The 27,545-nt window shown below is 44.7% G+C and overlaps 1 pseudogene across 1 annotated transcript; it reads left to right on the forward strand.

Moving 5' to 3' along the window:
* The first annotated feature begins 2,347 nt into the window (after positions 1 to 2,347).
* Positions 2,348 to 17,401, forward strand: LOC149323221 (uncharacterized; annotated as a pseudogene). Its single transcript, XR_016282353.1, has 6 exons — positions 2,348 to 3,288; positions 4,831 to 4,951; positions 7,355 to 9,042; positions 13,730 to 13,904; positions 15,984 to 16,076; positions 16,581 to 17,401. The product of XR_016282353.1 is annotated as an uncharacterized LOC149323221 (transcript).
* Positions 17,402 to 27,545: the final 10,144 nt, after the last annotated feature.

The raw sequence follows: 27,545 nt of genomic DNA on the forward strand, positions 1-27,545 counted from the left end.
GGCCATGCTGCAGGGCAGCATCCCGTCCTCTTTCTGGACATGTGGATGCTGGGAGATCAAGTACAAGAGATAAACTTTAAATCCCTTTGGCAAGAGAAAAGGCTACTACTGCCTTGCAGATCCATTTTGCCCCAAATCCTTTGTGAGGCCAAAATCTCCTTCATTAGGAAGAGAACAATGAATATCTCCCAAGGCCCCCTCCCTGCCTAGATCTCCTTTCCACTCCCTTCTCACTCTGAAAGAACTATATCTCCCAAGGCCCCCTTCTTTGCTTGCAAACACTGAATGTCTCAGGGGGTCTCTATATTATACCACCAGGAAAACATTTTGGTGTTGTTAAGATTCAGAAATCCTCCTTGGGGTCCCTTCCGACTTTGGGGCCCTTTCATCCTCCATTATGGGTTCCCTGAAGGCTTTAAACTGCCAACTGCCAAGCACTGAGGCACAGGTGGCCATTTTGTGGTTTGGTGGCCATTTTGTGCTGCTTGTGACTAGGGGGAATAATGTTCCATAACCTTCTCTGAGGCGACTTCAGTTGAACTGAGAGGCTTCAGAGCGAGAAGGAGGCCAGGCTCCTTGGGCCAAAAGGAAAGAACTGTGACCTTTGTGCCTCTGGCCCTCCATTTTGGGAGGGAGGGAGGGAGGAAGGGAGGGAGGGAGGAAGGGGCCTGTGGGGGTCTGAGGAAGGGGAGGCAGGGGACCCAGGGCCAGTGGGGAGGCTGGCCTTTGGGGGCTGGGAGAGAGAGGTGGGGACAGAAACCCTCCCTTTGGGACCTAGCTGGGGAGGGTCCCACCGGTCCTTGCCTCTCCCTTTGGGAAAGGAGACCCCCTCAGCCCCCTGGACTAACTCCTGCCACTCATTCCTATAAGGGCTGGGACTCCTAGGCTGCACCTTCCGCCCTCCATGGCCATTGGCACTGACCTTTTCCCCATTGCCTTCCCTCCCTCAGCCCTGTGGACCTCCTCCTCCTTCGCACTCAGAGCAACCCTTCTCTACGGCTGAGGAGACGGCCTCTGACCCAGGAAAGCTCCGGCCATAAAGGGCTGCAGAAGAGGCCTTTTTGGGGCTGCAGAAGTCAGGGTCTTTGTGCTGAAGGTAGGTTTTTATTCCTGGAGCTGAAAGAGGAGCTTTGTTTAAAGGTTTCAGTCCAGGATTGTGTGGAAGGGTTGCAGCTGAGTGAGGGAGCCCATGCTTTGCATGCATTAAGGCCCAAATTCAGTCTCTGGCAGCATTGTCTTCTCAGAAGGTGGAAGTTCCATTTCCAGACCCCCCAGACACACAGTGTGCCAGTGGGTTCTTTGTGTGAAGACTGTGTGTGTACATAGCATTTACTAGAGCTTTGTGAGATATTTGTTTCACTGGGTTTATGAAATGAACTTACATACATCTTCACTTCCCAAAAATGAGCATAATCCAAAGTGCACTCTTCAATCACAAACCTATATACTTTTGTTGTATCAAGTGCAACACATTCAGTGGTGTGCTTACTTGTTAAAAATACACAAGGAGATGTGAAGATGAATCTGAATTTGACAATAGGTCCCTTTAGAAACAGTGCACAAAAATGTATATGTATGGATTTTAGTGTGGCTTCAGCAAGCAGAGAGGGGAGGTGCACACCTCATGCTCCAGCTATGACTGATAAACATAAATACAGCAGTTATGCTTAGAGATTAGTCTCATTTTGGAAAACATATTATTTCACCAGTGTCTAAATGGGGATGTGGCCATGATGAGTGGAGCCTGTGGATCAGATCCATAAAGTAATGCATGTCTTATCCAGCCCAGGAGCCACACATTCTCCACCTGGAACATAGACCAGTTCCTCCTCCTCCTCCTCTGTGTGAAAGAGAAGTCAAATTCTCATCAGTGATGATGACACAGCATGAAAAATTGGCATTCCTGCATTTAAAAGATTGAGGAGGCCTGAATCCTGTTGGTTAACCCTAGAGTAGACACACTGAACCCATAAGCGACTGGTGAATCAATGTATAGGTAAATCCAACTGATTCAGTGATTTTAATCTGATCATGTCTAAGCATAGGATAGGATACAGGCTAGGATTTAATCCTGCATTTGGGATATTCCCAAGCCAAGCTGAGCAGGCAACACTGTGGAAAAAAGACACTCTCCACATGGGCAGAGACACTTTCAGAATTTGTGACTTCTTTGTATGCAGAAGGCTGACATGGAAATTGGGTTCTCCTTTCCCATCAGCTGAATCCTCTAGTGCCCCCCGATCCTGGGAGGAGGGCTGGATCCCATGGAAGGGGAGCAACCTGGGAAGAGAGGACTCCTTTCCTGCCCTGCGTGACCGGGGGCCTCCCTGGGGGATAGGGGGCAACTGGTTTGGCCACTGGGAGAATGAGGGATCACTAGGCCAGACAGCCTGACCCAGCAGATCCCTCTATGCTCCAGTGTTGCTCCAGGTGGAATCAGGATACAACTGGCCATTCACAGACCCAGGTCCTCCCATAGAGTTGTGGAGGCCATCCCACATGGGCATTTCATGCCTGGTGAGAGTGTTGGGTCCGAGGTACAGTGGTACCCCGGGTTACAAAATTAATTCGTTCCGCCGCCGCTTTCGTAACCCGGAAACTTTCGCTAGCCGAAAAGCCCATAGGCGCTAATAGCGAAAGCCGCGATTCCGTGTGAAATCGCGCCGAAAAGCACCAAATTTTTCTTCGTAACCCGAAATAACCTTCGTAACCCGGAACAATGTTTTTAAATGGATTTTTTTCGTAACCCGGAAATTTCGTAAGGCGGCGCATTCGTATCCCGGGGTACCACTGTATTGGGGAAACATCCAGCTGTGTTTCTGTAGCAAGAAGCAAAATGAAGACATCTTCCTCTGAGAGCCACTGGGGACCTCTGGAGGTTTCAACAAATGATGCACTCATTTCACATCTAGCTAAGGGGACATAGCCTGGGCCCTCTCCAATTCCCCATCTCCTGATCTATGCTAAGTCCAGGGAGGCTTTGGTTGGTGCAGAGGGAGGAAGGGGATATCAGTCTCTCCATCGACCCAAAGGACGCATACGTCACCTGCATATATCTCTGTGTCTTTGAGTGCAGCAGGTTTCTTGCCAGACCAAGCCTAACCCTGGTCTCTTTTCTCAGGGACTTCATCTGAGCCCCTTGTACAGAGCTTTAGGGCATCTTTTCCTGGAAGTGACCCAAGGGCAGGGCCACCAGGACCCCCTGACCACATTATGGCTGACATGAAGGCCAAGCGGAGGGAGTTGGGGTGCAACAGAAAAAGGCTGCCGAGGTACAACAACTCTTTGGTGAGTCGCAATCCTGACTATTAGTTTCATGTGCGTCACTCCTATGCAAGCTCATGAAAGTAAGTAACAAACATGCTCTCCCAGTTTTGCAGAGACAGTCTGTGTTAATCCTCTGTCACTCCACTTTTTCAGGGTCTTTTAAAAATGTCCCAGTTTCTCTCTCCTCCTCCCACTTTCCTTCTTCTCCTCAGCTCACTTCAGTTCCTGTAAAATGAGTGCCAAGGAGTTTGCACTCCATCAACTCAAAAGAGAGGAGAGGAGAGGGCAGGGCAGGGTCTTTCCCTTACCAGGAGTCTGAGACAAAAGCAAACTGCTCTGTCCTTCCTCACTTGTGTGATCTTCCTCATAAACAACTTTGGCCATCTTGACTACCTTCTGGTGTTGCTAGTCCACATGTCTCTTGCTCTTCCCATATGTGAAATGTTGCAGGATATGGGAGAACCTCTGTGGATCTAAATTGGTGGTGGCCCAGCTTCAACTCCAACTTCTAGGTATTCATTCATGGTAGAAGGGTTGTTGGATGACCCTTGGGAATCCTTTGAATGTTAGGTTTTATCCATGGCAGAATTCCTGCCATTGCACCCACCCTGCCCCTTCTTCTCTTTTGTGAGGGTCACACTCTCTCAGCCTCAGAGGCATGGCATGGTCAACTCTCTCTCTGCATCTCTCTCATGGTGTTGCTAAGGCAAACCCATCATGCAGTATTATTATTATTGGCAAGGAGAGTGCAGAATATCCATGAGCGAGAGAGAAGGAGGTTGGACGAGATGACTCTTGGGAATCCCGAGGATTTCACCCCCAGCCCCTTCCTCTCTTCTGTGAGAATTTGAATGGCAGAGCATGACATAAAGGGGAGAATGTCTTATCCACCACCACCTACACACAAAATGCGCTCTCCTTTAGTTCTCTTTTGTTTTTCAAAGCAAAGCTGTGGGCAAAGATGGGGCAGGGAACATCACCCTAACAACGGAAGTAGCCTCTGGTAAAATCCAGTATGAATGGTAGCTTTTCTTACGCAAAATACGCAAATTCTGGCCATCGAATTGTCAGCTGAAAGGTCTTGTCTCTTCACTTCATTTGGAAATGATTAAAAATCAAAATTGTTACTCATTCATCGAGAAGTGCTAAGAATTTCTTCTCTTTAAAATGGTTTCGAAATTTTCGAATAACAGGTATTTCTACTGTTTTTCAAATTTCGACGAATATTCTTTACATCACTACAAAGGTGAAGATAAATATTGTAAATTGGGGCAGCTCTGGCATATTTTATCTTAACATCATCTATATGTTTTCCTGGTGCAAAAGCATAGAGGCTTCCTGAGATATTCAGTATACTCTTCCAAAGAAAAGGGGCTTGTAGCCTCACAAAGGATTTGAGACAAACTGGATTTCAAAGGCGGTAGCTTTTTGCTTGCTAACAGAAGTTAACGTTTATTTCCTGGGCTGAATTCTGAAGTGATGAAATAATATTTGGGATGCACCATGTGCTTTCCTCCCCTTTTCTTTAGTCACTTTCTTTACGAGGGCTAATTTCTATTTCAGGTGACCTTTGCGGATGTGGCGGTATATTTCACCGAGGAGGAATGGAAATTGTTGACAAAGAAGCAGAGACTGATGTACAATTCTGTGATGATGGAAAATTATGAAAACGTGGCCTCTGTGGGTAAGGAACTTGAATCCAATGCCCTTCTTATGAAGACTGAGGGCCTTTTCATACTTCATTATCATGGCACTATGATTCCACTTTAGAATTATAGAATCACATCCCTGAGCAAGTTTCCTGGCTTTTTTGGCCCCTGTTCCAGCCTTTTGAAGCTCTGGAGAGGCTTCTTGGGGGAAAAGATCTCCCTTGGCCCTGCAATGGCTCAGAGAGGGCAGAACAGTGGCAAAATGGCCTCCTCTTCCCCAAAGGGATCCTGTGGGATCTTGAGGGGTAAAATATTATTTCATTCCCCCCCCCCCCCACAATACAATGTGTGGGTGCCCATGAAATCCCTAGGGGGCCAATCCATAACAATAGTCCATCCCTGTATTAAAGATGTCTTAAGATTGTTTTAAGGCTGCTCTCTAATGCTTGACCCTCACCAAAAGTGGAGTCCAGGTCCCAGCTCCCTTGCTGTGCCTTTCCCAATGAGTGATTTGTAAGTTTGTTATTCTGTTTTTCCTCACCAAATGGACCTCAAAGTGTCCCTTTTATGCACCACACACTGTGGGTGTGTTTGTGATAGAGAGATGGAGAGAATGTTAAAAATAGAAAGGCAGGAAGGAGATGCTGGAGGTGAAATGTTGAAGAAGTGCAGATGGGAAGAGGGAAGGTTGGAGAGCGGAGGGAGAAAGGGAAGGGGATCAGGCCTCTGGGAGCCAGGAGGGGAAGGCAAGAGCAAAGCCAGGATCGCCTAGCTCTGTGTGGACACGAAGGGGTCTCTGGGAAGGGCCAGGAGAGGTGCCTTGGGGATTGGGAGGCAGCCACGAACCTGACAGAATTTAAGAACTCGTTTCAGTGAACTGATGAGAACCAGCTCAGGCCCTTGTTTTCAGACATATTAAGGGCTTCTATTATGCATAATATCTATAAAGGGAGGAAAGGGGAACACAAAAACACCCTTTTCTTTAATGTTTCTTTTCTACTTGAGCTTCCTTAGATCCATCTTTGATTCCAAAGACCCTTTGTTCCCTGAAATGCTGGAGTCTGGAGGAGATGCCCGCAAGTGCTATGCTTTTAGGGGAATTTGGTACTTAGCTCAAAGGGGAGATATAGTTTGATTGGGGCAGGGGTGACATGGGATTCAGCCCAACTATACCAGGACCTGAAGCACACAGACCTCCAAAGGCATTTGAAATAGGTTTTTATGTTTTATTTAGGGGAAAAGCAAAATACACGCACACACATACACCCTCCCATACACAAGCACACACACACACACACACACACAAGAATTAGATAACAAAGGTGGGAGTGAGCTTTGCTAATGCTAATATGTTGCCTAGTCAACTCTTGATTCCAGTTGCCGAAGGTCCGCAAGGGGGAGAGAAGTCAGAGCTCCTGCGGCAAGTGGGACTGGCGAGAGTATTGAGGTGCTTGGCCATGAAAACCTACAGAGTGTCTGTCTGTAACTGGACTGAAGCTGAAGAACAGCCAGTCAGGGCTTTTATTTATACTGTAATTGTTGTTTGGGAGTAAAAACTGAAGGTTCAAAGAGATTTAAATCACTTTCCAGGGTGGGGAAAGAATGGTCTGAAACCAAATTGAATGCAATTGGTGCTTGCAAGGAATAAGTTAGACAAAAGGGATTAGCAGACCGGCTCTCAGGTGCTCCTTGGCTCTGAATTCCAGTCCTGTTCATAGGCCAATGTACAGCGCAATCTGAGGGTGACATTCCCAGATGCAGCTAAGCAAAAACATAGCAGAGTATGTATCAGATATAGCTGCTGGCAATGCACTGACCACTTTCCACACTTAAAAATAAGTCACAGAAAGAGTTGATTTTGCAAGTCCTTGGAAGCTCTCTATCTTGAGTTGCAAAATAATACAACTATTTGCAAGCTCTTCTCTCTGACTTCCATCAGCTTCACCATCTCTTGTACACACAACTCCAGTACAATGCAATCCACACCAATCCGCATGTGACCTGTATGTTGTTTTGGTTGTGAGTCATCTCCTGGTGCCACACAGCATGAAGCAGCCTCTGCACTCAGCTTGCATCATGCCAGGTGCTCTGAATCAGCTCTCTATGGCAGTCTCGCAGGATATGATGCCACCTGTCACATGTTTTTACACATGTTTAATGGGATATTGTTTCGACAGTCCTTTGTCTAACTCTCTGCTTCCACTGATTCCCTCAAGGTAGTTCACCTACAGTATCATCTTTGCTAGCTCCTATGAGTAAGGATACAATTGTTCCATGGATTTGGGGCATCCACAACAGGGTCATGATCGAGTCACTCTCAGCAACTTTATTAATTTAATCTCAAATAGGGAGGGGTGAATGGGGGCTAAATCTTGGGGTAACACCCTCCTCTCTTAAGTCTGATATTCAGTCTTGTCTCTCATTGTCCTTCTTTACAGAAGAAATTGTGAGTCATGAGGGAATCCACACTGGAGAGAATCCATACAAATGCCAGCATTGTGGGAAATGTTTTTATTCGAAGTCACACCTAATGACACATCAGAGAATCCACACAGGAGAGAAGCCATACAAATGCCAGCATTGTGGGAAAGGTTTTTATTCAAAATCATATCTAATGATACATCAGCGAATCCACACAGGAGAGAATTCATACAAATGCCAGCACTGTGGGAAAGGTTTTTATTCGAAATCATATCTAGTGATACATCAGCAAATCCACACAGGAGAGAAGCCATACAAATGCCAGCATTGTGGGAAAGGTTTTTATTCGAAATCATATCTAGTGATACATCAGAGAATCCACACAGGAGAGAAGCCATACAAATGCCAGCATTGTGGGAAAGGTTTTTATTCGATATCATATCTAGTGATACATCAGCGAATCCACACAGGAGAGAAGCCACATAAATGCCAACATTGTGGGAAAGGTTTTTCTTTGAAATCATATCTAGTGAAACATCAGAGAATCCACACAGGAGAGAATTCATACAAATGCCAGCATTGTGGGAAAGGTTTTTATTCAAAATCATATCTAGGGACACATCAGAGAATCCACACAGGAGAGAATTCATACAAATGCCAGCATTGTGGGAAATGTTTTTATTCGAAATCATATCTAGTGATACATCAGCGAATCCACACAGGAGAGAAGCCATACAAATGCCAGCATTGTGGGAAAGGTTTTTATTCGATATCATATCTAGTGACACATCAGAGAATCCACACAGGAGAGAATCCACATAAATGCCAGCATTGTGGGAAATGTTTTTCTCAGAAGTCAAACCTAGTGAGACATCAGAGAGTCCACACAGGAGAGAAGCCATGCAAATGCCAGCATTGTGGGAAAGGTTTTTATTCAAAATCATATCTAGTGATACATCAGAGAATCCACACAGGAGAGAATTCATACAAATGCCAGCATTGTGGGAAATGTTTTTATTCGAAATCATATCTAGTGATACATCAGCGAATCCACACAGGAGAGAAGCCATACAAATGCCAGCATTGTGGGAAAGGTTTTTATTCGATATCATATCTAGTGACACATCAGAGAATCCACACAGGAGAGAATCCACATAAATGCCAGCATTGTGGGAAATGTTTTTCTCAGAAGTCAAACCTAGTGAGACATCAGAGAGTCCACACAGGAGAGAAGCCATGCAAATGCCAGCATTGTGGGAAATGTTTTTATTCAAAATCATATCTAGTGATACATCAGAGAATCCACACAGGAGAGAAGCCATACAAATGCCAGCATTGTGGGAAATGTTGTTCTCGGAAGTCAAACCTAGTGGCACATCAGAAAATCCGCACAAGAGAGAAGCCATAGAAATGCCAGCATTGTGGGAAAGGTTTTTATTCAAAGTCAGCCCTAGTGAGACATCAGAGAGTCCACACAGGAGAGAAGCCATGCAAATGCCAGCATTGTGGGAAATGTTTTTATTCAAAATCATATCTAGTGATACATCAGAGAATCCACACAGGAGAGAAGCCATACAAATGCCAGCATTGTGGGAAATGTTGTTCTCGGAAGTCAAACCTAGTGGCACATCAGAAAATCCGCACAAGAGAGAAGCCATAGAAATGCCAGCATTGTGGGAAAGGTTTTTATTCAAAGTCAGCCCTAGTGAGACATCAGAGAGTCCACACAGGAGAGAAGCCAAACAAATGCCAGCAGTGAACTAACATTATTTATCTCAAAAAGGAATACAAAAAATATGTTTTTAATCCAGATGTGATAAGAAATGGCCCTTGTGATTTTATCTGTAAGGTTTGATTGTCCCTATGGCTGTTTATGTTTTAAAGTTATATTTTGTTAAGTTTAGGTTTCCATTGCTATTAGTATAGACCATTGCTTTGGGATATAAATTTGGCAGGGGATTATGGGTTGTTGTATTGGTTAGCTAAATGGGGGGCTGGGATTTGTTGCAGCTGGATAGAATTGTTATGGGAATGATAGCCTTTTGGATGTGTGGGGTGTTGGCTAAAGACAGTTGGGGGCTGGTAGTAACAAGAAGGGGCTAGTTTCTGGGAATGGCAAAGGGGGCCTGGTTACCTTTTGGGGGATAGACTGTAGAATTGGAGCTTGGGCTAGGTTTGGTTGAGGGTGGAGATTTAGGTTTTCGGGTTTTAATGTATTCTTTGGCTTTGGGTGGGCAGTTCTGGCTTAAACGCGGTATTTCTGATAATGTGTTCTCAATAAAGTTCTTTGCTCTTTCAACACACTGGACTCTTTGATGCACAGAAATTCTGAATTTGCACAAAACTGACACTTTCTTCTCTCCTCAATCCTCAGCTCCATTCCCAGCCATACGAAGCAAAACACACACACACACACACACACACACATCTAAACAGACAGGCAGAGCTATATGTAGAAAGGAGAGCCTTCCTTCCCTACCTTTCTCTCCTGAGTCAGCTTCCTTTCCTTGGGCTTCATTCTGGCCTCCTCCAAGTCTCCTCAGATCCAAAGGAGGGAAGGAGGCACACCTTTCTTTCCTGTAAAGGCATCCAGCGGAATAAACAGCAGCAGCAGAATGAAGGCCTTGGTGATCCCTGCGCATGGTCAGGAGGGGGCCTTTGGGGCATGTGAGCATGCGCACTCTCAACCGTTGAAGCCATTGCTGCCCTCACAGACTCCTCTGAGGAAGGGAGGGAGGGGAGGGCCCTTGTTGGTTTGGAGGAATGGCTTGAAGGGCTTCTGGGGGCCCTTGGGGGGTTATAAGAAACAAGGAAGCCCCCTCTCCTCCCCCAAACAAAGGCAGGGGGCCTACAAGGCTTGCTTTCCTTGCTTCCTTCCCAGGTACTTTGGGGGTATAATAATAATAATAATTACTCATACCCCGCTCTTCAGGCAAAAGGCTATCAGAGCGGCTTACAAATTGTTAATTGGACATTTCCCTGCCCTGAGAAAAGGGGGCAGGGGGGATCCTTGGGGAGAGGCATGGCATTTGGGGGGGGAGGATCCAAAGGGCTTTGAGGAGCCCCCTCCCTCCTGGAAAGTGGGGCAGAGGAGAGGCCCACTCTTCTGATGCCTCATTTGGGGGAAGATTTTGTGCCAAATAAAGAGCATCACACAGCATAGGCTTAAGTAGCATTGGAAACAACTTTTTTGGGGGGGAGTTATCTCTGAGGTCTTGGAGGGAGAGTGTTCTATCTGGGGGGGAGGAGAGACGAGCCCAAATTTAGGCCAAAGCCAAGAAGAGGCTGATGGGAGGACCCCAAAGCCCCTTCTGGGGAGAGAGACATCCCCCCTGGCAACCTGGGAACTAGGCTTAGATGACCACAAGATTAGGCACCCCCCCCCCATACATACCTTTTTCTTCACAAGAACCCTGCAGAGGAGGAGCAGCAGAGAGACCTTCAGCCCAGAAAGATTGTCCCCCCCCCCTCAGTTCTGGGAACATGCTGAAAGGGCCTTGGACCCCCTTGAAAGGATGTAGGTTAAAGGAGGAGAAGGAAGGAAGGTGTGAAAGTGACAAGGATAGATAAGCATAAAGGGACTGCTGAAGTGGGGGGAGAGCATCTGGGACCTGACTCAGGTGTTTATCACACAAAGGTTTTTGAAGCTCAGATCCGGGGTGACTCCTGGTTCAGCTATGTGAATTCACATTATAACACACATGTTTTATCACACTTGGTTGCCCTTCCATTGCCCTTCCGAATTCAGGGGGAATCGAATCCAAAGCAAGTCACATGATGCGGATTCACACAAAGCGGAGTGAGTGCACATTGTATTACCAAACCGGTGCATACCATGAGGATTCAACGATTCAAATTGGGACCCTTGTGCATGCTCAGTGGGGCTCTGGACGCATCCTGAACCTTTGCACTTCCGGGGTGAAGAAGGGAGCCTGGTTCCACTTTCACGTGAATGCTAGCCTCACCTGAATGACTGCTTCACCTTTCTTCCTCCCTTCTATTTTCTGGCAGCCAAATTCAAAGGGGTCCTCCATGTCAGAGCCCCCATCCATTTCAGCCACATCTACATCTATCCTCCTGTCATTCTCATCTATTTCAGCTACATCTATCCTCATGTTATTCTCATCTGTTTCATCCACATCTACATCTATCCTCCTGTCATTCTCCTCATCCATTTCACACACATCTACTTCTACATCTATCCTCCTGTCATTCTCCTCATCTATTTCAGACACATCTACATCTGTTCTCCTGTCATTCTCATCTATTTCATCTACATCTACATCTATTCTATCATTCTCATCTATTTCAGCCACATTTACATCTATTCTCCTGTCGTTCTCCTCATCTATTTCATCTACATCTATTCTCCTGTTATTTTCCTCATCTATTTCATCTACATCTACATCTGTTCTCCTGTCATTCTTCTCATCTATTTCATCTACATATACATCTATTCTCCTGTCATTCTCATCTATTTCATCTACATCTAGTCTCCTATCATTCTCTTCATCCATTTTAGCCAGATCTACATCTATCCTCCGTGTCAGACCCCCATCCATTTATTATTATTAGTAGTATTAGTATTAGTATTAGTATTATTATGGAATTATTATTATTATTATTCACTGCAAAATAATCAGTGTAGAACCTGCAGGTTTACTTGGAAGTAAATCCTTTGGATTTGAAGGAGCTCCATTTTGGAGGATTGAAGAAATGATCTGGTTTCCCTTATTTTCCATGCTCTCTAAAATACCACCTCCCTGAATCCAATCCACTATCCTTCCCTTTGTAACAGTTACCTTCTCTGAGGACTTTATCACATGGGAGGAATTTCTCTTAATTTCAAATGAAAGGAAAGTGGGGCCAGAACGCATTCACGTGAATTCGCTAGTTCAGCGAATTTATATGAATTCGAATTGTGTTTGAACTGACTTCCCATTGCCCGAAAATAGCTTACCATTGTCCAAATTTCCGTGTGATCACCTCTCGCGCAATAACGTGTTCCAGGTCCTGGTGTCTGGAGCAGCAGAAAACAAGCTTGCTCCCTCAATATGACATCACTTCAAATATTGAACCAAGGCTATCATATCATTTCTTAACCTTCTCCAGGCTAAACATCCCCAGCTCCATATGTTGATCCTCACAGGGCATGGTTTCCAGACCCTTCACCATTTTAGTCGCCCTCTTTTGGACACGCTCCAGTTTCTCAATGTCCTTTTTGAATTGTGGCGCCCAGAACTGGACACGGTATTCCAGGTGGGGTCTGACCAAAGCAGAATAGAGTGGCACTATTACTTCTCTTGATCTAGACACTATACTTTTATTGATGCAGCCTAAAATCTCATTGGCCTTTTTAGCTGCCTCATCACACTGTTAGCTCATGTTCAACTTGTGGTCTACTTGGACTCCCAGATCCCTTTCACATGTGCTCTTGTTAAGCCAGTTGTTCCCCATCCTATATCTATGTATTTCATTTTTCTGTCCTAAACACAGTGCCTGACATTTCTCCCTGTTGACGTTCATTTTGCTAGCTTTGTCCCAGCTTTCTAGTCTATGCAGGTCATTTTTGTATTTGATCATATCCTCTGGGGTATTAGCTACTCCTCCTAGTTTGGTGTCATCTGCAAATTTGATATGTATGCCCCCAATTCTGTCATTCAAGTCATTGATAAAGATGTTGAATAGCACTGGGCCCAGAACAGAACCCTGTGGCACCACACTGGTCACTTCTCTCCAGGATGAAGAGAAACCATTGTGTAAGATAAAATCATAGAGTTGGAAGAGATCGCAAGGGCCACCCAGTCCAATCCCAAGCCAAAATCAAAGCATCCCCAACAGATGGCCATCCATCCTCTGTTTAAAGTCCACACTTGTGTACATCACTAATGGGATGCCAGCCATTGTAAGGGAGACAAAACTGAGCTAGATGGAGCAATGGTTTGACTCTGAATGTCATCGGGATCTTTCCCACCTGAACATCACACTTGAACCAGACCAACTGAGGAAGAACCCGTGCAGTCGATCTCTCCCACTTAGTCTCAGGCCTTTAAATGTAACAGAAGCACTGTGGATTGAGTCCATGGCTAAGTAGCTATGGGCCCAGTACAAACAGGCCTTTAAGGATGCCCTCATCACATGCTAGGGTTGCCGGGGGCAGAGCAACCACACACCCTGCAACCCTAGCACGTGGCCAGGGTGCTGTACATCTTTTTTTGTTGCGCAGTGGTACCATACAATTTGGTTGCTGTGCAGCAACAAGAGGCAGCTACCGGCCACCTTTTCCTTGCACTGTGTACCATGCCTACCATACTGTAGTTGAAGTATGGAAACTCACGAACGCAAGGCAGGCAACATTCAAAACTTGTAAAAATGTTCTTCTCCCCTGCCAGGAGTACAGTGCAATAGAAAAGGAAATGTTGAAGCAGAGGATCCCTGCAGAGCAGTTGGCTCCGGTGCCTGTGACATTTGAACATGTTACAAACCACTTCAAGAGCTTTGTGGAGACCATTCAGTCCATCTTCTAGAAGCCACTCAAAGTACGGCTCAAAGAAGATAAGCATGGGAGCACCAAGCTGTTCACCAGTGATGTGGGTGTTTTTTTTTTTTTTAAAATCTAATGCTTTATTTTGCTGGGGAAATTTTTCCATACCTTCCCAAACCTCTGTCTGTCTATCTGTCTGTCCCTCTCCCTCTCTGAATCAGATTTTTCTCAATTTGAAATAGAAATGGTAAGAAGTGCAGAATGTCAGTGACTGAAGCTGAAGGTACTACAGTTGTGCCCCAGCAAAAGAAGCTGAGCTGTTGTTATATAGAGAGACAGAGGTTGGGGGAGGTTTCAGGTGTGTTCAGTTTTTTGGTGAAATATATACTATTGTTTATGGATTATAAATACTCTAATAAAATAATTTCCTCACAAAGCTTTGGATATGCTCAAATATAAAATTTAAACCAAAGGTACTAATTTAATGTGTGCCTTGAAGTCAATTTACAACTTCGGATGATACTAAGGTGACCCTACCACAGGGCTTTCTTTGCAGGTTTCTTCAGAAGGTGTTTGCCATTGCCTGCCCCTGATGCTGAGAGAGTGTAACTTACCCATGGTCCACCCAATGGGTTTCCATGGCTGAGCCGGGATTTGCACCCTGGTCTCCCAATGTCCTTGTCCAATGCTGAAATCATTACAATGCGCTGCTCCTCAAATGTGCTAACATCACTGGAGACTTTTCTAGTTCCGCTTTTTCTTGAAGACCCACATATATGCTGGGCATCTGCGATTCTACTTGATGTCCCCCTAGTCCACCTTGGAAAACAGTGTCATGCAATGAATCTCTGCTCAGCTGTACAAACCCATAGGTGAGCCTGGTCAAGTCATACTCTTTTCAGCCTCATAGGAAGAAGACAGCAAAAAGCCTCCAGACAAATATTACCAAGAAAGCTCCATGATAGGCTTGCCATAAGTCAGAATTGACTTGAAGGTACACAACAAGTCCATCTCTCCTGTCTGGCTGGTAGAAGGGTCTCTTGGGAATGATCTTGGAAAGTTAGAGGAAGTATCGGTTATCATGTCAGAAATCTCAGTGTTGGAAGGATTCCCAAAAGTCGTCCAGTCCAAAGTGTGCTTATTATATGTTGCTGCAGCAACTCTGGACCAGAAACTGCTAGAAGAAACACACATATAAGTAGAGGTGGCAGGTGGACCAAGCCTGTTGGTGCTGTGCTGTGAGAGTCAGTCCTTGCAGAAGTGGGCTGGTGAGAGCTGACAGATTTGCCTGCATACTAGCACCACTTGTTTTTGACCCTGGAAAAAGTGCAATTGCAAGCATAATACACCATTAGAACAAGAGTGCATTATTACATGATGTGATTCTGCCAGAAGGAGTTTGCCTTACTGTCTTCTGTTTTCCTTTATATTTAGATTGGGCAAACAGGTGGTGAAGTTCAGGTTTGGGTTATTTGTTATTCTAGGTAATGATGAAAATTCAAGGCAATGAGAGAAGTGCTTTTCCTTGTTTAAGAATTCTGTATTATAGCAATGTGACTTATAGTAGTGTAGTGGTTTAAGTTTTGAACTCATGAGATGGTCCAAATCCCAGTTTCACAAGTCAGACTCTCCTAGGGGCTGTACAGACTGCTTCTTTTAGTGCCAGATCGGGGCAGCAGCAACCGCACACCATGGCCCTGATCTTGCCTTTCCATGGAGCACAAGGAGCCACAAAAAGTGGCTTCTTTCTGCGCCACAGAAAGGGCGCCATAGCTACCAGTGCCATGGCTCTACAACGCTCCTTAGGCTCTACGTCATGTAGGCACAATACCAGAGGAGTGACATGATGCTGCCTGCTGTGCGGTGCAGCACACAGCATCATGCCAGCCTGTGGGCAGATTTGAGTTGTGCATCATGTGGACGCCATGGCCCAACTTGGCATCCAGGCCAGCCTTAATAGCCAGTCTGTACAGCCCCTCAGTCTCAAGGGATGGCAAAGGCAAATCTTCTCTGAAGAAACTTGTCAAAACCCCATGATAGGTTCACTTTAGGTTTGCCATAAGTCAGAAAATTACTTGAAGGCATACATCAACAGCACATCTACTTCATGAACACATCCTTTCTGAGTTGCCTGTTTTGTTTTTCTTTTTTTGTTTGTCAAGATATTTTTAGTAGCCTCAGCAGCACCTTGAAGAAGGAGCCAGGAACCTTGCTGAAAGTGAACTCCTGCATAGACCGGTCCCTTTTCTTAAAACGTATGTATTGTCTATGCAAAGTTGCACTGTGTGTTTCAATGCTGTCAGCCGTGGTTTGAAACTCCAAGTCTGGAAAAGGAGGACTTCTGGTCACCTTGTTTCATTGAAGGATTGTAGAAAAACAGAAAAAATTCTGGATTCATAAACTCAAGACTGTAAAATGGGCTCAGCCTAGAGAAGACTTTGTCCATTTAGGATTGTTAATGATAGGATGTCCTAGACTGTGACTATGACTGCAAGTTCTCTTTTATTTTAAACAACTGAAGAAAGTGGAAACTGAAACATTTTGCTTATTAATTGGTTAAGTTCTGTTTTTTCAACATCACTCCTATATATGCCATGCACTGAGATTGACATGGGGAAAATAGACATGCAGGTGCTGTTTTGGGGCAAAACCATGTCTTGGGTTATGAGCTGCTGCTGTTGTGTAAATAAAGTTATCCTTTGTAGAACTTCAGGTGGGTCTTGATAGGTGATGTGTCATCTCTGAATATTTCCCTACAGATGCAAGAACCCCCACACTGGGGATAAATAGTTTGCATCCCAGGCTGACCTTGTCTGAGGACCGTCTTTCTGTAAGCTACTGCTGGAGGAGAAAACTGTACCCCTGGCACCCACAAAGGTTTGACAAGCTCTGGCAGGTCTTGAACAGAGATTCCTTCCTTGCAGGGAGCCATTACTGGGAAGTGTATTTACTTCAAGCTCAGCAAGGATGAGGGATTGGGGCAATGTATCCTTCTATCAAGAGAAAAGAGGACCCTGAATTTTGCCGTCTGGGCTGCAACTGGGCATCTTGGTGTATCAAAAGGTTTGACTTTTGAATATTGGGCATTCCGTAATGGAGAGAGAACCCCAATTCGGACAGAGGAAGATCCTGAAAAAGGAGAGATTTTTCTGGATTATGAGGCTGGCGTCTTGTCTTTTTACAACGTAACAGACGGGATGATTCACCTACACACATTTCATGCCAAATTTACTGAGCCAGTTTACCCTGCGCTGAGGGTGTGGCAAGGAACAATAACAATATGTAAGATAAACTAAAGGCTGATAGCAACAACAACAAAAAGATGGAACTGAACTCTTGCTTCTCATCAGGCTATAGAAACGACACTTCTCGATAACTATTCCAATAGGTACTTCTGATTTTTTTTGAGTAGGGGGAGAAAAGAGTAGCGATACTGTATAGAACTGAATCACTTCTTAGATGGCAATTCATTTTCCAAGAAGACAGCTTTATGTATTGGGATGTTTCCTGCATGTACAAATGTACAGATTTGTTATTGGGTGTAGAAATTCTATGTTTCTAGGAATTTCAACTTTCTTAGTCACTTTATAGAAGCAAGTCCCTTGTCCAAATAGCTGTGTATATTTGTGGTACGCACTCTGATATTTCAAGTGCTCTATAGTCCTTGATATAAAGTTTCTGCATCTCGACATCAGTTTTTTTTTATATAGACTCTATATATAGAGCCTATATAATGTCTGACTTTATAGAGAGACAGTGTGGCATAGTGGTTGCAGTATCGTACTACAGTTCTGGAGACTGGAGTTTGATTCCCTGCTCAGCCATGAAACCGACTGAGTGACCTTGGGCAAGTCACATGCTCTCAGCCTCAGTGGAAGGTAATGGCAAACCTCCTCTGAACAAATCTTGTCAAGAAAACTCTATGATAGATTTGCCTTCAGGTCACCACAAGTTGGAAACAACTTGAAGGCACACAGAAACAATATAGATAGTTTTTTGTGGGTTTTTGGGGCTATTTCAGTTCTATACTGGCTGATGGAACCCAAAAGGTTCCAAGAAGCCCTAGAGGGGTATACGGTTGGAACCGATGGCGATTCCATTGATGCCCTGACTGATATCTGGGATATCAATCTTTCCAGGGCTATACACAGTATCGCTCCCAAGCGCCCTCTCAGACCTGCTTCCAAAAGGAAGCCCTGGTATACGGAAGATCTCCGGGCAAGGAAGCGAGTTCTGCGACGGCTAGAGCACCGCTGGCAGAAACACCAGCGCTTATCCGACCAGACTCTCCTGGACCATCTTTTGAAGGACTACGGAGAGGCGATACGTGCAGCTAAGAACTCGTTCTATGGTGCACGTGTCGCGTCCGCGGAGTCGCGTCCGGCAGAGTTGTTCAGGGTTGTGAGGGAGCTAACTCAGCTCCCCCCTGCCCCGAACCAGATCCTTGAACCTTCCAAGGCCTGCTGTGACCGTTTTAACAACTTCTTCACGGATAAAATCTCTCGGAAAAGCGAAGGTCTGGATGCCAGCATTAGAGCAGAAACCAGAGTAGAGGCGCCCAGAGCTTCCGTGGACTTGGTTAAACTGGATCACTTTGAGTCTGAAGTACCGAGGATGTGGACAGGATCCTTGGAAGTGTTAGGAAGACAACCTGCTCTCTCGATCCCTGTCCCTCATGGCTGGAGGCTCAGGGGGGACCGGTGGTAACCTCAATGTTACACCGGATCATCAATACATCCTTTAGGGATGGGCAATTTCCATTGAATCTAAAATTGGCCACTGTAAGACCTTTATTTAAAAAGCCCTCCCTTGACCCCCTGATGCACAATAATTATCGGCCAGTATCGCTGCTGCCATTTTTGGGTAAGGTGATCGAGAGGGCGGTTGCGATCCAGCTCCAATCGATCCTGGATGAAACGGATTATCTAGACCCATTTCAAACTGGCTTTCGGGAGGGCTACGGGGTTGAGACTGCCATGGTCGCCTTGGTCAATGACCTCCGTCTGGGCATTGACAGGGGAAGCGTGTCCCTGCTGGTGCTCTTAGACATCTCAGCGGCTTTCGATACCATAGACCATGGGATCCTTCTGGAGCGCCTGGTAGAGGTGGGAGTCGGGGGCACTGTGCTCCAGTGGTTCCGGTCCTACCTCTCTGGGAGGTTCCAGATGGTGCAGCTGGGAGATGTGTGCTCCGACAAGAGACCCCTAACATCTGGGGTCCCTCAAGGAGCCATTCTTTCTCCCATGCTCTTTAACATTTACATGAAACCGCTGGGAGAGATCATCCAGAGACATGGGGCGCGGGGTTATCAGTACGCTGATGACACCCAAATAATTTTCTCTATGTCTCCGACTGATGCAGTGACTGGGGATGGCATCTCTCCTCTCGTGGCCTGTCTGGAGTCGGTAATGGGCTGGATGAGGGAAAACAGACTCAGCTTGAATCCAGAGAAAACGGAAGTGCTTGTGATAGGTTCCCCTGGCCCGGGGATGGCGGTGGTTCCACCTGTCCTGAACGGATCACGCTTCCTGTGAAGGACTCAGTACGCAGTTTGGGGGTGCTCCTTGACTCGTCACTCCACCTTACATCTCAGGTGGATGCGACGGTCAGGAGCACCTGTTATCAGCTTCGGCTGATACGACAACTGCATCCCTACCTGAGCCGGGGGGACCTAGAAACAGTGGTACATGTTCTGGTAACCTCTCGGTTGGATTTCTGCAACGCGCTCTACATGGGGCAACCCTTGTACCATACCCGGAAGCTGCAATTAGTGCAGAATATGGCAGCAAGACTGGTCACTAATACACCTAGGACCAGTCACATAACACCGGTCTTAAAAGACCTACATTGGTTGCCTATCCGCTTCCAGGCGCAATACAAGGTGTTGGTTATAACCTATAAAGCCCTAAATGGCTTGGGCCCAGAGTACTTAAAGGACCGCCTCTCTCCGTACAATCCGCCCCGCACACTCAGATCCACCGGGCAGCATCTGTTAAGAGTTCCGGAGGCTAGATTAGTTAATACTACTAGAAGGGCCTTTTCCACCTCGGCCCCTACCCTCTGGAACTCGCTGCCCATTGAGCTCCGTTCAGCAACCTCCCTGGCCCAATTTAAGAAGGGGTTGAAAACGTTCTTTTTCAAGCAGGCCCACCCCTGATCTTTTTTGCCCTGAGTGCCCTCTCCCCCCTCTGTTAGTAGCTGGTGATTTGGCACAAGTTCTTTTATTGTTTAACTGTATTGTTTTAAAATTTGCATTGTATGTGTGATATTTATTGTTGTTAACCGCCCTGATGTTTCGAAGGGCGGTATATAAATAAAGCTATTATTATTATTATTATTATTATTATTATTATTATTATTATTATTTGGCCATGTTCCTGGAAGAAACTCTGCTAGAACATGCCCACATAGCCCGAAAAACCCACAAAAAACTATGGATGCCGGCCATAAAAGCCTTCGACTTCACAAACAATATAGACTTTGAATGGTCTATATGGTGGCTTTTCCCCCCATAACATGAAAAGTCTTTCCAGGTCTTTCCTGAGTTGTAAGCAACCCAATACAGAAGGTCAACTGATACATACAGATGCAATTTTTAAAACAAGAAGAATCAGAGCCCTTTTACCATCAGTTCTTTAGTATGTGAAAAGTACTTTTAAGCAAGTTACCTTTCAGCCTTGAAAGAACAACATGCTTCACTAGTTCTGGAGTGGGGGCCATAAGGCCTCCAAGGCCTTGCAGTGGAATTAAACATTGGCCTCTCCACTCTGTCTTGTTTTGTGCAGCTGCAGCATAACTTGCAACTTCCCTCACTCAGTATGTTTGTTATTGTTAACTGCCTTTGAATTGACCTAGACTCATAGCAGCCCTGTGAATGAGACATTTCCAAGACCCCCTATTCTCAACCTCTCTGCTTAGGCCCTACAGGCTCAGGTCCATGGCCTCCCTGATTGAATATAGGAATCTGGTGTGTGCTCTTCCTCTCTTTCTACTACCCTCTACTTTTCCTAGCATTTTTGGCGGGATACAAACCGCCGCTTTGCGGCGCTTCCCCGCCGCCGTCGTTTGCTCCGCGCGGGAGCTGCAGCAGTCAAACCGCACGGCTCCCGCGCGGAGCAAAAAAGAAGCTCCATTTCGGAGCTTCTTCTTGCGGCGCCTCTATGACGTCGCGAGGCGCCTGGCGCGGACTCGCGACGTCATAGGCGCCGCGACACGTCTGGACGCTATGCGTCCAGTACGTAAAGATGGTGGCGCCCATGTGGAAGGGGCGCCGCCATCTTGTACGTATTGTATACGTACTAGGGTTAGGGGGGTGCGGAAGCACCGCCCCTTCCTAACACTAGTACGTATACAATACGTACTATATGGCGGTATGGATCCCGCCATTGTCTTTTCAAATGAGTCACACTTTCTCACGATGTAGCCAAAGTATGACGAAGTATGACAGCCTCAGTTTAGTCATCTTGGCTTCCAGGGAGACTTCAGACTTGGTTTGTTCTAGGACCCATTTGTTCCGCTTTTGGGCTGTCCACAATATTCCCAGCACTCTTCTTCAGCACAACTCCAATGAGTAAATATTCTTTCTATGGGCCTTCTTCCCTGTCAGCTCTCCCATCCATACATGGCAATTGGAAAAACAATAGCTTGGATGAGTCTAACTAGTGTTCAGTTCTGTATCTGTAGTATGTTTGACCAAGTATGTATATCTTCCGTTAGTATGATGGAGAGCAAATTAAGAAACGCGAACCACTAGTTACCTGAAATATAACTGGAACAGTCTTGGGCTTGAAGAGTAGTCAAATGATCTTGGTGTAATTTGTGGAAATTTACTTAATTCCCTTTTTTCTTTTTATACAAACAAAATTCTTTCAGGGAAGAGCTTGGAGCTCTGATTGCATGTTTGATGTGCCAAACAGGAGCTCAGCACTGATAACTGAATTCCTGAACCCTACAAATGGCAAAAATAATAAAGTTGTCTGGGTGCCTTGGGAAGTGTCTACTTTATCTACTTAAGTGACTGATAACTGACTCAGAATGAGATGCAGTCTGCTCCTGTTTTCAGTGAGTTGGGATTGGTACAAGAGCAACTAAAAACAGCATATTCAGGGGTAGTCCAATTGCGCATGCAAGAAAATGCAAGAAAAGCCACAGTCCACAAAACAGTGGGAATTTTATTGGACCAGCTAAAAAACATAAAACACATCATACAAGCTTTCAAAGATTCACTGGCTTCTTCATCAGGAAAGTAAGATGTAGCCCTACTCAGAAGCTGAACTACTTGGCAATGTGTTTCTCCCTTGTGTCCCCCATCCCCCAGTAAAGCTCAATAGTAATCCAATCATATGATACAATCATATTGTAATTTCCTAGCTTTGTATACACACACATTCCTGCCCACAATGGCAGCAAGAGCTTTAAGCTAAAGTATGGTGATATCTTTGGTTCAGGTCCCTATGCACTTACACCATTTTTTGGGGCCCTGCCCATTACTGGAACATGATCCTCATGCAGAAAACCTCCAAAGTTTGACCCTCCGGTTGAGAAAGGCGGGGATGTCTCTTTTTCTGGTACTGTTATAGCCTTTCTGTTCCCAAGACAGCTGTCTTTCTAGGTTCTGTCCTTGGCAAGCGCTGTTCAGTACTTGGGATGGAGAGGCCAAGAGAACTTCTCAAACAAGAGCTCAGCAAGAATGCCCCATTTTTACCCATTGTTCAGCTCCAAGCCTGCTTTTAACTGTCAGGGCACCAAAGGAGCTGCCAGGATTCGCCTATGACTTTCGGAGAACCAGAAGCAGAAAAAACAACAAACTTGTTCTCATGGACACCAATTGTAGAAAGCAAATCTGACATTTTATTGTTTTCATTATTAAAAAAAACCCCACTAGCCATTCTTTTGTCATTTTCTTAAGGCAAACATTAACAGAATGGATAGTTGTAATGTGAAAGAGGACTGGGCAAATATTTAGTCAAACCAACAGTAGAGGGATTTGGAGTATGTTGGCTCACTTCCTCTGGGATATCTACATACTGGGACAACACATGCCAAAGCCACATTCTTGGATTCTGCAATTGTTACATTCCATGGAACACCACAGGCTTCATATCCCTAGATGCTTATGCAAAAGTAATGCCCCAATATAGCGGTCCAGGAAGGACACTGTGAGCTGATGCGCCTGATAGCCCAACTAGTGGATAGGCCTAAACTGACAACAAATGACTCACAAGTGAAAATGAACCTTTGGACCACTGTTACCAACATTTGCAAACACCTTTATTGTTCAAAATCATCAAGGATAATGCAAGATTATTTAAGCACAATTAAAACTACAGAAATCAAAAACTGGATAAAATGATGATGAATCAGCTGCACAGGCTTATTACAGGCACATTGATTTTAAAAAATGACATAATGGACAAAGGTTTGATCTCCTACATCCCAAACTTTCCTCAGCACTAAACCCAGGATCTTATTTCCTAATGAGCATGTTTCTATTGGCAAATTTAAAGAACATATATCTAGATCCCATGGTAAAGAGCGAGGCCACAAATTTACAAGTGGTGTTAAATGTTCACCTATGTTTGTGCCTTCCTAATGCATGAAAGGCTTCTTTAACATTGAGTTTTACAACAGTTCACCTCCCATTTGGTAGCTACAACTGGAGCCATGCTCCATTCCAGCACTTAAAATACACTTACAAGGTGTGCCAAAAGTCATGCCTCAGAGACAATTATTCAGGTTGAGTCTCCCTTATCTGGATTACTTCACTTGACTAAAACTTTGCTCCATGCCTTCAGGCTATGTGTGTAAAGTGTATATGAAACATAAACATTTAGAGTTGGGTTCTATATCCAAGATATCACACTATGTTTATGCAAAAGACTTCTAGACTAAATCTAGGAGATACATGGGGGAAAGATACCAACAAACCACACAAATTGACAAACCAGGGAAAACCCAAAAATATGAGGTCAAAGAAAGAAACAGAGAAGGCACCAGGAAGACAGGTGAATGAGAGAAGGGGAAAGAAGAAGAGGAGGAAGAAGGAGAAAAAGAAGTAATCTAGCCAATTCTAACAAGAGAAAGAAAAACAGGTAAATAAATAAAATTATTATTTTTTTTATTTATTGGGGATTAGATTAAATTAACTCTAAATTTTCATGTAAAAGAAGATAAAATGTATATAAAGATTATATGATGGAATATAAAGGGATTAAATTCTGTACAAAAAAAGATCTTTTGGAAATAATATGTTTGAAATATGGGAAAGAATTTGTTTCATTGTCAAAAAAAAGATAAAAGGGTTTAGTCTTATATAGTAACCTAAAAATATAATTAAAAGAAATAATCAAAGATAGTGAGGGCCATTATGAAGGAATAGAGGTTGAATTACAACCACAAAATATACTGATGGTAGGCATCTATGGTACATTAGAGAATAGAGATAAATTCTACAGGAAACTAAAAAAGAGTAAATTGATTATAATTAAGAGAGAATACTAATGCTCAGGGATTGGAATGGAGTATTAGATCCTAAAATTGACAGGAAATAGAAGAAAAGGTAAGGAATAATCAGAGGAAACTCCCCCCCCCCCAAAAAAAAAAAAAACACGTAATGGGACAGTTTTCATTAGTTGATGGATAGAAGTAAAAGTATGGATCAGCCAAAGACTATACTTTTTTTCTGACAGACATGTATCACTCTCATGAACTGACATGGTTTTAATGTCTAAGGTATTAATAAAGATAAATAGAGGTACAAAACAAGATTGCCCCTTATTCCTGCTACTATTTTGCCATGTAATTGAAATATTGATTAAAAGGATATGAGAAGATAAAGAAGTCAAGGGAATAAAAATTAGAAGTAACGCGTATCAGATTAGAGCATTCATGGATGATTTATTTTAGTTTTGGAAGATCCTCTGGAGAATTATTAGAAGAATTTAGTGAAATAACTGGTTTAAAAATTTAGAATTCTTATTTAGTGAAGGTTCAGTCAACACACTCCAACCCTTCTGAAGTGCTTGTCTCTTTCTAGAAACTATCAAGGATTTCTACAGTCGTCCCTCCGAATTCAGGGCTTTGGAATTCACGGGTTTGATTATTCGCGAGGTTGCCGTTTCACCCTCCTCCCTCCCCTCCGTCTAGGGTTGCCAGAATTGTCCACTAAAACCAGGGACAAAATGTGGAACAAATTCTAGACCAAACTGTAGGACAACTGCAGGACAAAACTCAGCCCAAAATGTAGGACATTTAAGAAAAATGGTGGACCTTAAATGTCCCACATTTTGGGCTGAGTTTTGTCCTGCAGTTGTCCTACATTTTGATCTAGAATTTGTCTTAGATTTTGTCCCTGGTTTTAGTGGACAATTATGGCGACCCTACCTCCGTCCATGGCACTCCTTTCAATCCCTTCCTTCCCCTCCACCATTACCTCCTTCTTTCACCCCCCTGCGTAGCTTAGCCTCGGGGTCTGGGATGGGGCCTTCCCTCAGTCCAGTGGAGAGTGAGCTAGGGTGCGGGGGCCACCAGGGCCTGTAATCTATGCCCCACCGGCCGGCCGCCATGGCAATTTCCCTTTCCCACTGGGTGCATGCCCCACCTCGCTTCACCGTGACCAATGAGTCCCCCCTTGCTTTCCCTCTCTGCCTCATTGCTGTGGAGCTGGATCAGCTGATCCAGTTCCAAGACAATGGGGCAGAGAGAGGAAGCAGAGATTCTCCCCCCTACTCCTTTTCTCTGACCCATTGCCTTGAGGCCGGATCAACTGAGCTGGTTCCAAGGCAATGGGGCAGAGGGTTCCCGTGCTTGCTCCCTTTTTCTGCCTCATTGCCTTGAGGCCGGATCAGCTCAGCCGGCTACAAGGCAATGGGGCAGAGGGTCCCCCCGCTTGCTCCCATTCTCTGCCCCATTGCCTTGGGGCTGGACCAGCTGAGCCAACACCAAGGCAATGGGGCAGAGGGTCCACTCGCTTGCTCCCTATCTTACCCCCAATGCCTTGGGGCTGGATCAGCTGAGCCAGCTCCAAGGCAATGGGGCAGAGGGTTCCCCCCTGCTCCCTCTCTCTGCTGGATCAGCTGAGCTGGCTCCAAAGCAATTGGGCAGAGAGAAGGAGCAGAGGGTCCCCCCCACTTGCTGCCTTTCTGAAACATGTGCCCATTGAGAAGGGGAATCGGTATGGCGGCCGGCCCTGGTGGCCCCCGCACCCTGACTCACTCCCCCAGGCTGAAGGAAGTTCCTTTCCCAGCCCCAGAGGCAAAGCTAGGCAGGGGGGTAAAGGAGGAGGTAAGGAGAGAGGGGAGGGAGGGGATGGAAAGCATGGAGGAGAGAGGAAGAGGCTTGAATATCCACAAAATTTCAAATCTCATGGGGGTCCTGGACCAGATCCCCTGCGAATTGAGGGACGACTGTATTTCTTTCTAATTTCGTAATACTCCTGTGGTAAGGCATTTAGATTTTCCTTCTGTGGTGATCATACAGTTCTCTCTCAGTTGCTTCTTGGCCTTAATGCCTATCATTAGGCAATCCCTATCAAACCGTTTAGGACCTCTTGTCTGCAACAAGGCTTTTGAACGGGGATTGTTTTGGAATTAAAATGGCACTGGGGCATTAATCAAAGTAGAAAAGTTGCTTAATGCAGAGAAGGCTTCAGAAGTTCCCATTACCAAATTTCTTAGTGAATTAAGGGAACCCACAACCTTGTAGCTGTTGCCCAAGTGGACAACATTTGATAAGGAGAGCATCGCCTGGAGAGGAAAATGATTACTCTCAAGCCTATTTCCTACCATAAAATCAGGCACTCTGCTGAACTAAGAATGTGAGATCAGTACTTAATCCATCACACTACTTCCGTGCGCAGATACATCAGTGAATTCAACACATTTATCAAAAGGGAAAAAAGCATTTAAAATTGAACCAAATGATGAGCCGCTTCGCCCTTTCAAACAGATGCCATCACAATTCACCTTAAGGTCTTGAACGCTGCTGAAGGCCATCCCAGGCGTAGCTCTTTCCAGAAGAACCAGGGCAAAAAGGAGCAGTAAAATACCACTCCGTTTTGGCTGCCCAGTTCCTTTTTCCCTGTCTGCTTGAGGCCTTAATCCTTTCAATACAGAATTGGCTCTTAAAATTGTTAGAGTTGGCAGAACTAGATAAATTAACATCTCTATTTGAAAGATGAAAAAATAGATAGATTCGTACATGTTTGCGAACTAGTAATAAGATATATTAGTAATACGTGGGGTGAAATGCCAGTTATCAGCTTTAGAGATTAACAGTGATAGATTGTGTCTATTATTTTTCTTGTTTCATGAATTAGATCAATCATTTCATGTAGTTTTAGTAGTAGTAGTAGTAAGATTGATTGTTACTAACGGTGCCAAAGGAACAGTACATAATAATGATAATTGCCAATAATAATAATAATTATTATTATTTCAAATAAACAACAGCTGATGTTGGATATAGAGGAAAGATTGAAAGAGATGGTATGTGCAATGTGGAATAACAAGGATGTGGATGTAGGAATTTTGTTGGATCAGTATGTGTGTGTTTTTTTTAAAAAAAATCTGTTTTTATGCTTTATTATGCTTAATAAAATTTATTTTTTTTAAAAAAGAAGATTCTTAAATAAAGTAATAGTTTCTTGGACATTCCCAAATTCTAATATAATGGCTTCTTTTAGACTATTAGATTGCCTACGAGGCATGATTTTTGGCACACCCTGT

Source organism: Sceloporus occidentalis, unplaced genomic scaffold (genome assembly GCF_023333645.1).
Source record: "Sceloporus occidentalis isolate IW3139 unplaced genomic scaffold, rSceOcc1.0.p SCAF_1, whole genome shotgun sequence".
Lineage (NCBI taxonomy): Eukaryota > Metazoa > Chordata > Lepidosauria > Squamata > Phrynosomatidae > Sceloporus > Sceloporus occidentalis.